The 11,420-nt window shown below is 41.8% G+C and overlaps 1 long non-coding RNA gene across 2 annotated transcripts; it reads right to left on the minus strand.

Moving 5' to 3' along the window:
- Nucleotides 1-4,477: 4,477 nt before the first annotated feature.
- Nucleotides 4,478-10,296, minus strand: LOC138980481 (uncharacterized). Of its 2 annotated transcripts, none has more exons than XR_011460346.1 (6): nucleotides 9,428-10,296; nucleotides 9,097-9,138; nucleotides 8,497-8,584; nucleotides 7,476-7,577; nucleotides 6,809-6,855; nucleotides 4,478-5,841 (listed from the first exon to the last, which is right to left on the minus strand). It is a non-coding gene; the product is annotated as an uncharacterized lncRNA (long non-coding RNA). The 2 variants fall into 2 exon arrangements; XR_011460345.1 differs by having other exon boundaries at nucleotides 4,484-5,841; nucleotides 8,506-8,584; nucleotides 9,428-10,292.
- Nucleotides 10,297-11,420: the final 1,124 nt, after the last annotated feature.

Genomic DNA, 11,420 nt, shown 5'->3' on the forward strand with positions numbered 1-11,420 from the left:
CCTCTCTCTCTCTCTCTCTCTCTCTCTCTCTCTCCCTCCTCTCTCTCCTCCCTCCCCTCTCTCTCTCTCTCTCCTCCTCTCCCTCTCTACCCTCTCTCTCCTCTCTCTCTCCTCTCTCTCTCTCCCTCTCTCTCTCCCTCCCACTCTCTCTCTTCTCTCTCTCTCTCTCCCTCCCACTCTCTCTCTCTCCCTCTCTCTCACTCTCTCTCTCTCTCTCAATCACGGTGATTTTACTATGATCGCTCAACTGTAGCCCCGCCCCCCCCCCCACCCATTTTAATTGCTGCTGGCCTGTTAAAGCATTTCATAGTTGCAGCTAGCGATGGTTTTGCACGGATTGTTCCAGTAACTAGAAGGGTGGTCACGCTTTCGCGGCCCAGACAAGCCCAGCAGTTATTGTCAGAATTCGTCTTCATGAGAGAAGAAAAAACCCATTAAAAGAACATTACAAACAAATAGTTTTCAGGCTCTAGTGATCCAATATAGAGGACTGGCATTTACTAGGTAATACACACTATATACATCTTCAGACTAGACACTGGGCGCTAACAGGTAGCAGGGGCAGATCAGTTGCTTTGTAAGGGGGGGGGGGGCACTTTGAATCGAAAGTGAATGTGATGGGCGCGAAGCGCCCGAATTTTCTAGGTCCAAAGAAGCAAAATGGTGCCATCTGGTGCCATTTGAACTTAGAAATGGTCATAGAATCAGCTTTCCAATTATTTTTTTTTTTTCGGGGGGGGGGCACAAGGGGCACGTGCCCCCCCCCCCCTCGTCCGCCCCTGGGTAGTACACACTATATAGGCTTACAGCCTTAGACTAGACACTGGGCACTAACAAGGTACGAAAACCTGACCACTCCCTGCTGCAATGCTGAAGAACGGCCAATGTTATCCGAGAATGGAATAACGCGTGTCTTCTTTCGTTCGATATCCCACGGTGGAGACACCTTACGCCCATTAGCAAGATATTGTTCAGCACTTTTCAGGACGTGTACGGGAACGTGTACGGTAACGTCATCAAATCTAGTTTTTACGTCACGCGTTTGCCAAGATCTGCAGTCTTGGTGGGGAGCAAAACAACGTATGCATTTTGGAACATTGGAGAAAAAAGTGAGTCAAGGGTGACGCAATATCTACACGTACGCGTACAGGTCTTTGCTACACGTTCGATCATCTAGAACACTAAAATACCCAGACGGTTGTTACACCCGATTTTGTACCCAGAAGTCGAAAGCGGTGTGAAGGTATGCTGGCTAAAATGTTATTACAGAAAAGAATCAGAAGCATACTAAAAACAGATGTGTTTCAGTTATGGTTGTGAATGTTTTCTGCACTAAGTAGTGGTGTGGTTTTTTTTTGTTGTTGAAATTCAGGCCTGTTGTTTATAACAATCACTCAAGAAAACGTGATATCCAGCTGGCACCGTCATCCAGTCACTCCATCTGTGCGTTGTAAAGTGGGTATGGGACATTAGCTAGGTTGTTGTCAACATATTTGGGAACGGTGGACACGGAATGGTGCGCACGTCTCGTACATGACAGAGAAATCGGATCAGAGTACACATTTATTAAAAAGTCGGTATGATCTAGATTAGATTGGTATCGCAATGTTTGGGAACCGGCATGGACCCGGAATGGTGCACACGTCTCATGCACAAGACATCGGTCAGAGTACACATTTATAAAATAGCCCGTATGATCCAGACGACGGGCGCTGTGGCGCGCGGGGTGGTAGGACGTCGGCCTCTTAATCGGAAGGTCGAGGGTTCGAATCCCGGCCGCGGCCGCCTGGTGGGTTAAGTGTGGAGATTTTTCCGATCTCCCAGGTCAACTTATGTGCAGACCTGCTAGTGGCTTATCCCCCTTCGTGTGTACACGCAAGCACAAGACCATTTTCGCACGGAAAAGATCATGTAATCCATGTCAGAGTTCGGTGGGTTATAGAAACACGAAAATACCCAGCATGCTTCCTCCGAAAGCGGCGTATGGCTGCCTAAATGGCGGGGTAAAAACGGTCATACACGTAAAATTCCACTCGTGCAAAAACACGAGTGTACGTGGGAGTTTCAGCCCACGAACGCAGACGACGATCCAGACTAGATTTGTATCAACAAGTTTGGGAACCATGGGCACGGGACGATGATGTGTGTGTGTGTGTGTGTGTGTGTGTGTGTGTGTGTGTGTTAGTGTGTTGGTGTGTGTGTGTGTGTGTGTATGGTGTATGTGTGTGTTTGTGTGTGTGTGTGTGCATGTGTGTGTGTTACTGAGTGTGTTGTTGTGTGTGCGTGTGTGTGTGTTGCTAGCATGCAATGACACGTATGCGTCTTTCTACCCGTCTAGGTATCTCTCTCCCGGGCGGCGCGTGTGTTTTACCTCTGCCAGCCTCCCCCAACCCTCCCCTTTGAGCCCTAACCTCACTCCACCCCCACTATCCCCGCCGACATTTTCTTTACGTCTTTTTCTAACGTATCAGGATTTCCATCAAAGATCTGTCCATTCCGCCTTGCGTGTGTGTTTTTTTACTTCCCCACCCTCCCCTTACCCACCCACATTCTCTCCCTTTTACCCCCCCCCCCCTTTTTTTTAATCCCCTTCCCTCTCTCCGCCTGAATGTCTTCGACGTCCCTCCCCTCAACTCATCAACGTTTCCATCCAAGACCTGTCCAACATTCTGTCACGGGCGTGTGTTTGAAGTCGTCCCGTGGCCTTACCCACCCACATTTCCTCCGATTTGAGCCGCCTATAGTTACCCCTCTCCCCCCCCCCCCCCTCCCCCGTATCTCTCCTGCCCTCTGTCCGCCTCCCTGTCTGAACTTTCTTCGACGTTCCTCCCTGACCCATCAGAGCCCCGTCCAGCGTTTCTTGCGGCGTGCGTTTGACTATTCATACTCTATTCTCGCTTCAATCGCTCCTTAGCCTCGCCAAAGCCGCCAGCTCCCATCGGCCTTCCCACAATTCATCCCTCTTCATGTCTGTTGCACTGATTGGGCGCTTTCTTCGCCGGAAATGGATACGAACTATTCCTAGGATGACGTCGGAACAAGTGTCGCCAAGACTTGCTGGCATGCGTCTCGGTGTGCCTGTGAAAATGTTTGAAGAAAAGATTTCACACGATTGGCTGGCAATTTGAAGGTAATTGATTTTCTGACAGGAGTAAAGTTAAAGACTGGGTTTTTCAAAACTTGTATAAAGAATGTCGTTCGGCATGAGTGTTAAGTGTAAATGCGTCGTTTCTCGTCGTCTGTCTCATTGTCTTTACACCCCCGGTATTCACGACTTTCCGACCTTGACATTGTAGTGGGGGTCAAGTGGGCGTCGGCATCATTGTCCAATCAGAAATTTTGATGCGCTTCCGCTTCCTGTCCCGCCCAGTCTGCGCAAAAGAAATGGCGCAAAACTGTTTGCGCGGAAAAAGGTGATGAAAAAAAGAACACAACCTGGTTTGATAACCAAATGATTGCGATCTTGCATTCTAGCATCATTTAATGTGGAACCGCAACGACACATCTGATAAACAAATAGCCAGTTTGTTACCAACATGAGAAACTAGGGTTTAGAATCGAAGCGGTAAACCCGGACGCTGTTTGTACACGTAAATCCGGAGAAGCTATCGAAGTAGGTGACATGTCGTTTCACTCCGAGTGTGCCAGCACCGGCCCTCTACCCGCCAAACCCCCACTAGGCAGGGAAAGTGGTTCGACCTTGCATGAATGCAGGGCAAGTTCGAGTTTGCTAGCTAAAATTGCTGCTAGTGCTTGCCTTGTCTAGATCTGGAACTTTTTCAATTGGATTTTTTCTCTCTATTATACTGGAATAAGTGGGTGCTTTTCTAGATCTAAGCATCGACCGAATTAGATAATGATGTTCCTTGCATTGCATTCTCCTAAATCTGTTATTCTAACCAGTTTGTTTAAGAATATAATTGTTCGTTTTTTGTTGATAAGCTTACAAGATTTTTTCTTTTTTAAGTAAGTGGTTTCACACGTACAACATGAGACCCACATGCACTAGACAATGGAAGTTGAGGTCCTCGTTCAATACCACAAATGCCAGTATTATACTTCAGACTCCTTTTGGAGGAATGTGTGGGGTTTGGGTGTTGAACTTGAAGTGGCAGATTGTTTGCACAGGTATGTTCGTACGTTCGTACGTGCACGCATGTATGCAGGCATTTGTTTGTCAAGCAGGAACATGCAACATTTTGTTGACCGTATGTGAGTGCGTGTGTAATAAAACCAACGACAAACAATACAAAAAGCTCCAGCTCTGCTTCTTCACCAGTCACAGACGCATTGCGTTGTTCAGCTTTCCAGAAATATATTAACTCAGTCAGAACCGGCTTCATTAATATTTTATTTCAGGAAAAAGTCAATCGAATCTACACAAAAAAAGGTTATTGCGTTGTTCTGTCTTTGACCCAACAGATAGAGAAGTCAACAGAGGTATTCTGCCGTCAGCAGCTTTATTGCTGTTTTGAATTTGATCTTGCATAATTTTATTACATCATTTTGCAACACACAAAGAAATCGTAATTGAATATTTTACGCAAAATTGAATAATTCGCAAACATGTTTGTATGAACAAATATTATTTTAAGAAAATATGAGTGTGAGGATGGACGTATTTTGAGTGAAGTAGCAGAAATTCTTTTTAAGTTCTTTAGCTACATGCACACGTTCTGTTAATTACGTTCTTAGCAGGGAGATCCAGATTAATAATACTGCTGTGACAGGTTGTGGTTTCCATACACACTTTGAATACAGGAAAACAAAAACAAAAACACAGTTAAAAAAAAATGTGCACATAGGATTAAATCATTAAAGTGTACAGAATAAAAGCAACATATGTACAAAAACAAATCTCGTGGTTCTCTTGTCAAACCCACTGTAGTAAGCACAGAATAGGAGAGAAGATTTTGGAGAAGGTGGCTTTACCTACTGAAGTAAATGATCAAGAGGATTCTAAGCATCCAGTGCTAAAGCTCTCAAATCACAAGACATACACACTTGTTGTGGCTATCCGAACTGTTGATTTAAAAAAAACCATACCTACAAATTGAAAACATCTATTACAAAATTATATATATTGTATGGATCTGTCTTTGTAAAATATACTGTACAGAAAATTTTAAATAATCTGCACAAATCTCGTGGTTCTCTTGTCAAGTAGTAGGCACAGAAAAAACCCCAAAAAACCCTGTGTTTTGTCTTGTAAATTATACTTTACTAAATGTGTACAGTATTCTAAGAAAAAAAATTCTTCCTTTTTATCATATCAATTGCCTCCCTTGAATTTTATTTGTAAAATAATTCTGAGAAAAAAAAGCTTTCTACTTAAAAGCAGTGCAATCAAGAAAATGGGTACAACCTGTGTGTATACCTTTATTCCTTATTCTTTTTATTTAATTGAGGATGTCACAACGCAGTTTTACTGATTTAAAAAAAAATTCGCTTCAAATTATCTCCCTTGAACAAACACTTATTTTTACAATTAAATTTTGTTTACACGAAGAGGTAGTTTTAAGGGTATATATACAAAAAAACAATATTGCAACCTTAGATGTATTTACATTTGGACTAATTCCATTAAAAAAAAATTCAAACTATAAATGATAAATCAAAATAAAACAGATTTTGGGGCTGTACACAAGCTAATAGGATTAAACACGAAAGTCGTACCCAAGAATCGTCAAATACTTTTGCTAACAGCTATACTTAAACATAAGAAAATATGATCTGCATCTCTTGTTATGAAGATGATGGCACTGGTCCACCGAAGTGCATGCCATATATGCTTTACTGTGCGCTCTCCCTCTCAATGGTCTTTCTCTGGCTGACTCGATTCTGAGGAGATAAAAGAAAACACATTCAGTACAAGCTGTAAAAAATAACAACAAAACTAGTATTACTTAAAGTAGCTGCTGGTTTCTGAGTATTTGATTGAAGGCCCAATCCGACTTGTAAGAAGTTTGCCCGACTGTCGCAGATTTGGTCAGGTATGGAGTAAAATCATGCCTCAATTTGGTAACATACAAACTGCAATATTCTAAGGCTGTGAGTGTGAGAATACATCGGTGCCACTTTTTAAAAACTTTCTTTTTGTGTGTGCGCATGTTTTAGTGCCAAAAATGAAGAGGCCGAGTGCTCTCTCTGCAAAACTTGTGTGAAGCTTCAGAGCTCTATCAATGGTTTGAAAGAAAAAACATACTTTTCCATTTTTGACGTTCTTGTTCCCTTCCCTGTGAAATTTACTGTCCGTAGGTTACCGGATTTTGTTAATGTCCGTGAAAACCTCAACTATTCATTGCTGAGTGCCTAGTGATAGCTATCCCCCCCAACGACCTAGCACTGCTGAATCCTGATTCTTCCCATTGTTTGATTCTGTAATGAAATTGTGTAGTTGGTAGTTATGTGAGCTTCATCTTGGAGGGGGGGGGGGGGGGGGGGGGGGGGGGGGTGCTGGTTGGTTGGGTTTTTGGGGGTTATTAAACCATCACATTAAAAAGTAAGACTTCATTGTAATGTGCAGATATTTGTTCAGGTGCCCACCATTTTCTATGTGAAAACATGTTGCTAACTAACATGAACCCAACCATAAAACGTGATGTAGGTGAGTAGCCCATCTAGAAAAAAGAACCTGTTCTAATTCGGAATTAGAACAGGTTCGTTTTTCTAGATGGGCTACTCACCTACATCACGTTTCATGGTTGGGTTCATGTTAGTTAGCAACATGTTTTCAAATTCTCATCAGGCAATCACGGCTGACACTAAACACAGAACAGGTGGGAGAGACATAATTCAATTTACTCACCTTCCTTGCATTGTGAGACTGGCCATATGAATCTGCTGAAGTAGTTCCTGCACATATTTAATCAAATATTCATCTTAATAACGTGTTAATATCGCTTGTTCTAGCAAATCAGACTTGACAGTTTTCTGATGGCTTGCACAATTTAAGAGCTTGCCTGTCCCCAATCATTACAATAAGAAACAACATCTAGTATGCAAGTATTTTCAGGGTATGAAGGTTTTAATATAATGTCGGTTCTTCTGGGGGCATGGAGAAACACCTTACACAAAGTAGAACATACACAACAAATTTCAAACAATTGAGGTCACACCATAGTTTTACTCACAAACAAACAACAGCAATACAATAAACAGTCTGCAAACGCCTACATGTTGTCTACACTAGGTATAAAGAAACAAAGAAGCACATGAAGACGGGCTTTGTCAAGTAGACCATTATAGCGAATGAGCAACAGCTGATGATCCAGACCACCAAATTGACATGATTTCTCCTTATTCAGTTTGTGATTGTAGTCATATTGACGATGCATGACTTCAATTTTTCAAAGTAAGTCTCTTGGTGCGTTTACGGATACATTCATTGTCACAATTACGACATGCTAATGTCTAACCTGGGTAAACTTCAATTCATGACTTTTTTCAAACTGGCATAGAAATTATGAGCATACCAGAATTATTTTCCTGTTAGACTGTCTTCTTCTTTTTCTTCTTCTGCGTTTGATATTCAATTCATGGCTGTCATATCGTCAGGTCAGTGGCTGCCATGAAGTCTGCAAATTAGATGATATTGTAAAGAAAGTACATGTAAGTAGCATCTCATGATATTCTAACTTCAATTACATCACCTGTCTCACAGTCTGCCTCTTTAAAAATTAATGAATAATTTCAGTAACATAATTTTTGGGTAAAAAATAAAAAGGTATGAGAAATAATCCTCACTTTTTTTGTAATAACCCTCACCACCAATTGTTTTATTTCATTTCCATTTTAACAGATTTAGCACCTCTCCGAAAGCCAGAAATACACTTTAAATCCCACGCCCCCCCCCCCCCCCCCCCTCGGCCCCCCCTACATAAACTAATTAAATAACTAATTAAGGAAAAAAATCCTTACATCATAAAAAGTCAGAACCACCAAAACCACCCCCCCCCCCCCCCCCACCCATCCAATAAAACCTGAATACAAAAACACTTCAAAATAAAAAATGAAAACATTTAATTCCACTTACAAAATATAAAAGTTGTTATGCTTTATTTTCATTATCTGTTTACAAACACATAAATTGCTGTGCAAATCTTTTTAAAAACATCAATGCCTGAGACACCAGTAACCTGTTTATATTGTTGACCTTGTAGCTTTTCAGTTTAAGAGGCTGTTCTGGAATCTGCACTAAAGTCAAACATAACCCCGTGGGAAAAATATTACATCACCAAGACCGAAAAAATAACACCAACCGACACTCCTCACCCTTATTTCACCCACTATGCCAACCCAAAGACTGGAAAATAATAATCAAATACAGAATGAACAAAAATGCTTGATTTCATTTCTTCAATGATAAGTTGAAAATCTTCATTCTTCATAATAATGTTATTGGCATAATGTGTAATTGCCACAATTTACAGAGTTTAATTAAAAAAAATGATGCGATAAAAATCAAAGTGAAAACATTTGTTTTTATACTGATACCTTATTTACCTTGTGGCTTGTGTGCCTCAGGTTTAGGAGCGGCTCAAACGTCCTCTGCTCCTCAGTCTGCAAGAAATTAAGCGATGGCCTGAAGGAGAATAGAAAAAGATCCTTTGTCAGCACCCTGTGTATGTGTGTGGGTGGGTGTGTTAGATAAATAGGGGGGGGGGGGGGGGAGGTGCAATAGCTACCACGCCTAATGCAGTCTGCAAAACAAGTGCAACACTTCTACAGAGCTTTTATGATACAAAGCTTCAAATAAGAAACACATTACAATCAAATGAAAGCTGAGCCTGTCATTGCAAAATAAGACAACAATCCAGTGGCATGTAAAATATTGTTCCTTCAGAAAGATGGCTCTGACAGCAGAAACAATTTAACTTGAAGTTTGAGTCCAAAATTATTTCTCTACATTAGTGAACGTACTTGCAGTAATACCCCTCACACATGAACTATTCACAGACTGAATAACAGTGTGTTCCCAATGTTGCTTCCGTGTATCGGTTAGATCCATCTCGGTTAGATCCATCTGCAGAGTACGGATTGTCATCCGTTTAAAAAGGAAAAACAATCAGAACTTGTCATCAGTGATCAACCTACCTTGCAAGAGTGGGGTGAAACACTCACTTCCTGCCAACATGTCTGCAAAAAAAAGAGGAAACAATACCAATGGAAGCTTAAAATGGTTCTTTTGTTCAATATGTGTACACGTGCTTCATTTCTGGGGTGAAAGTGTAAAATATATTGATGGATTGATAGAACAATATTGCCTCAAGTTCACCGCACCAAAAAATACTTATCAATCAACATTGTCATCACTCGATCAGCTATTCCATCTCTTTCATAAGTGTGTGTGTGATGGTGTGAGCGTGTGTGTGTTTGTGTACGTGTGTGTGTGTTTGTGAACAAGCGTTGAAAAACGTATGTTTACCTTGCTCTAGATCTACCGACTTTCGTAGGCGGAGACTTCTCTGCCGTGACAGCGGCTTCGTTTCCCTGGCAGAATTCAACATCTTGTACAGATCTGCCGGTCATTTTCATTTCCTCCGCTTCTAGAGTCACTTGATCCACAGGTTTAACGAACATTGAATGTTCTTTTAGTTCTTGTGACGGAAGTAAAATCAAGGAATTAAGTGGGCATTCCTGAGCCCTCTGCTGGCTTCATGTCCACAAAGTAAATCGCACAAACTTGCAGGGTTTGGGGGGTAGTTTATTACTTTGAAGAAGAACAGCTAGTCGTCGCTGCCCGTTCAGCATTCTTCGCGCGACTTTTGTTTTGCAGAGGAAGGCATATGCAGTTTTTTTTCCTGATGAATGTTGCCAGGGTGCACAAACTGAGAAAGCATTCCCGATTTTCCACGATTTTCTACTTCTTTAAGCTTTACAGTCTTTTGCACAACATGATTTATAACTGCCGGTGTACGTCTAATTCATGATGCCAACCAGCTGGGTCAAAAGTTACGTTCGAGAAAATACTCGTTGAACTAAGTTCCAAACGAATGTCAAGGCCAGTTCTTGACTGGTTTTGAACTGAAGTTGGGCTCCAAATGAAAATAAACACTTCCTCCAGCTGCGCGACCCATTGATAACAACAGTTGGAACTGGTAGGAAGATGAACAGGTCTTGCGAACTGGCTACACACTGTTACGGTTCAAGTTTAAGTTCAAAGTAAACACTCAACTGAGGTTGCAGGTAATGGCGGACTTGACTTCCTTCATAACCAAATATCACTCTTCTGACAAAAAAACGCAAATGCTATGTTAAACCGGAAAATATGTAAACCGGAAAAGGAAGCGCATCAAAACCAAAATGGCAGCCCCCATGAAATTCGAAAGGTCACGGAAACAAGTCGTGAATAGGGGTGTGTATAGGATTCACTCGATGTGTTTGTTTGTTTGTTTGGGTGTGTGTTTGTGTTCGCATATAGATCTCAAGAATGAACGGACCGATCGTCACCAAACTTGGTGAACAGGTTCTATACATTTCTGAGACGGTCCTTACAAAAATTGGGACCAGTCAAACACACGGTTAGGGAGTTATTGGTGGATTAAGATTCTACAAGGACTTATAGAGGCACATATTAATGGTCAAAGTTGGTGGCAGTGAGAATGGTTATTTCCTTTTGACCAACGGGGGTGTTTTTCCTACCTCGGAGGAATTTCTTGTTCTGACTGTCTGCATTGTCGTCCATGTGCCAGATGACATGTTTGTCTTTTTGATTGTTAAACTCCGAAACAAACAGACTACTTTAAAATTCCAAAATAATTAACAAACAGAAAGGTACATTTATGGAACATTTTATCATAAAAGCACACAATAACAAAATAACACGAAACATTCACGAACTGTGTCTATAATCAAACGTTCCAAAAATGTACTTTTTTCGATTTTTGGTTTCTCTGTCTGCCTGTCTGTCTGTCTGTCTGTCTGTCTGTCTGTCCTCTCTCTCTCTCTCTCTCTCTCTCTCTCTCTCTCTCTCTCTCTCTCTCTCTCTCTCTTAATCCTTGTTAAATAAAGTTCAATTCAATTCAATTCTCTCTCTCTCTGTCTCTCTCTCTGTCTCTCTCTCTGTCTCTCTGTCTCTCTCTGTCTCTCTCTCTCTCTCCCTCTCTCTCTCTCTCTCATAATCATTTTATCTCTAACAGACCGCCCCAAAATCCCTCCCCATACGTCTTCTTATTTAGCCAATCATTTTCCTCTTAGAATAAACTCTTTCTCCCTCCGCCATGATACCCGCACCCCCACCCCCATCCTCCCCCCTTTCAACGATCGCGTCTCTCCGAGCTCATACATACATTGATTGGAACGTCGCAAAAGTCATGAATGTTAACGGCGAAGACGTGAAACCTCCTACGCTCTGTCGCGAGAAGGAACACGAAAATGCACGCAGCCGCACAAAACCGCGCGCAAAGCTAAATTCGACA

This window comes from Littorina saxatilis, linkage group LG11, assembly GCF_037325665.1.
Source record: "Littorina saxatilis isolate snail1 linkage group LG11, US_GU_Lsax_2.0, whole genome shotgun sequence".
In the NCBI taxonomy this organism is placed as follows: domain Eukaryota; kingdom Metazoa; phylum Mollusca; class Gastropoda; order Littorinimorpha; family Littorinidae; genus Littorina; species Littorina saxatilis.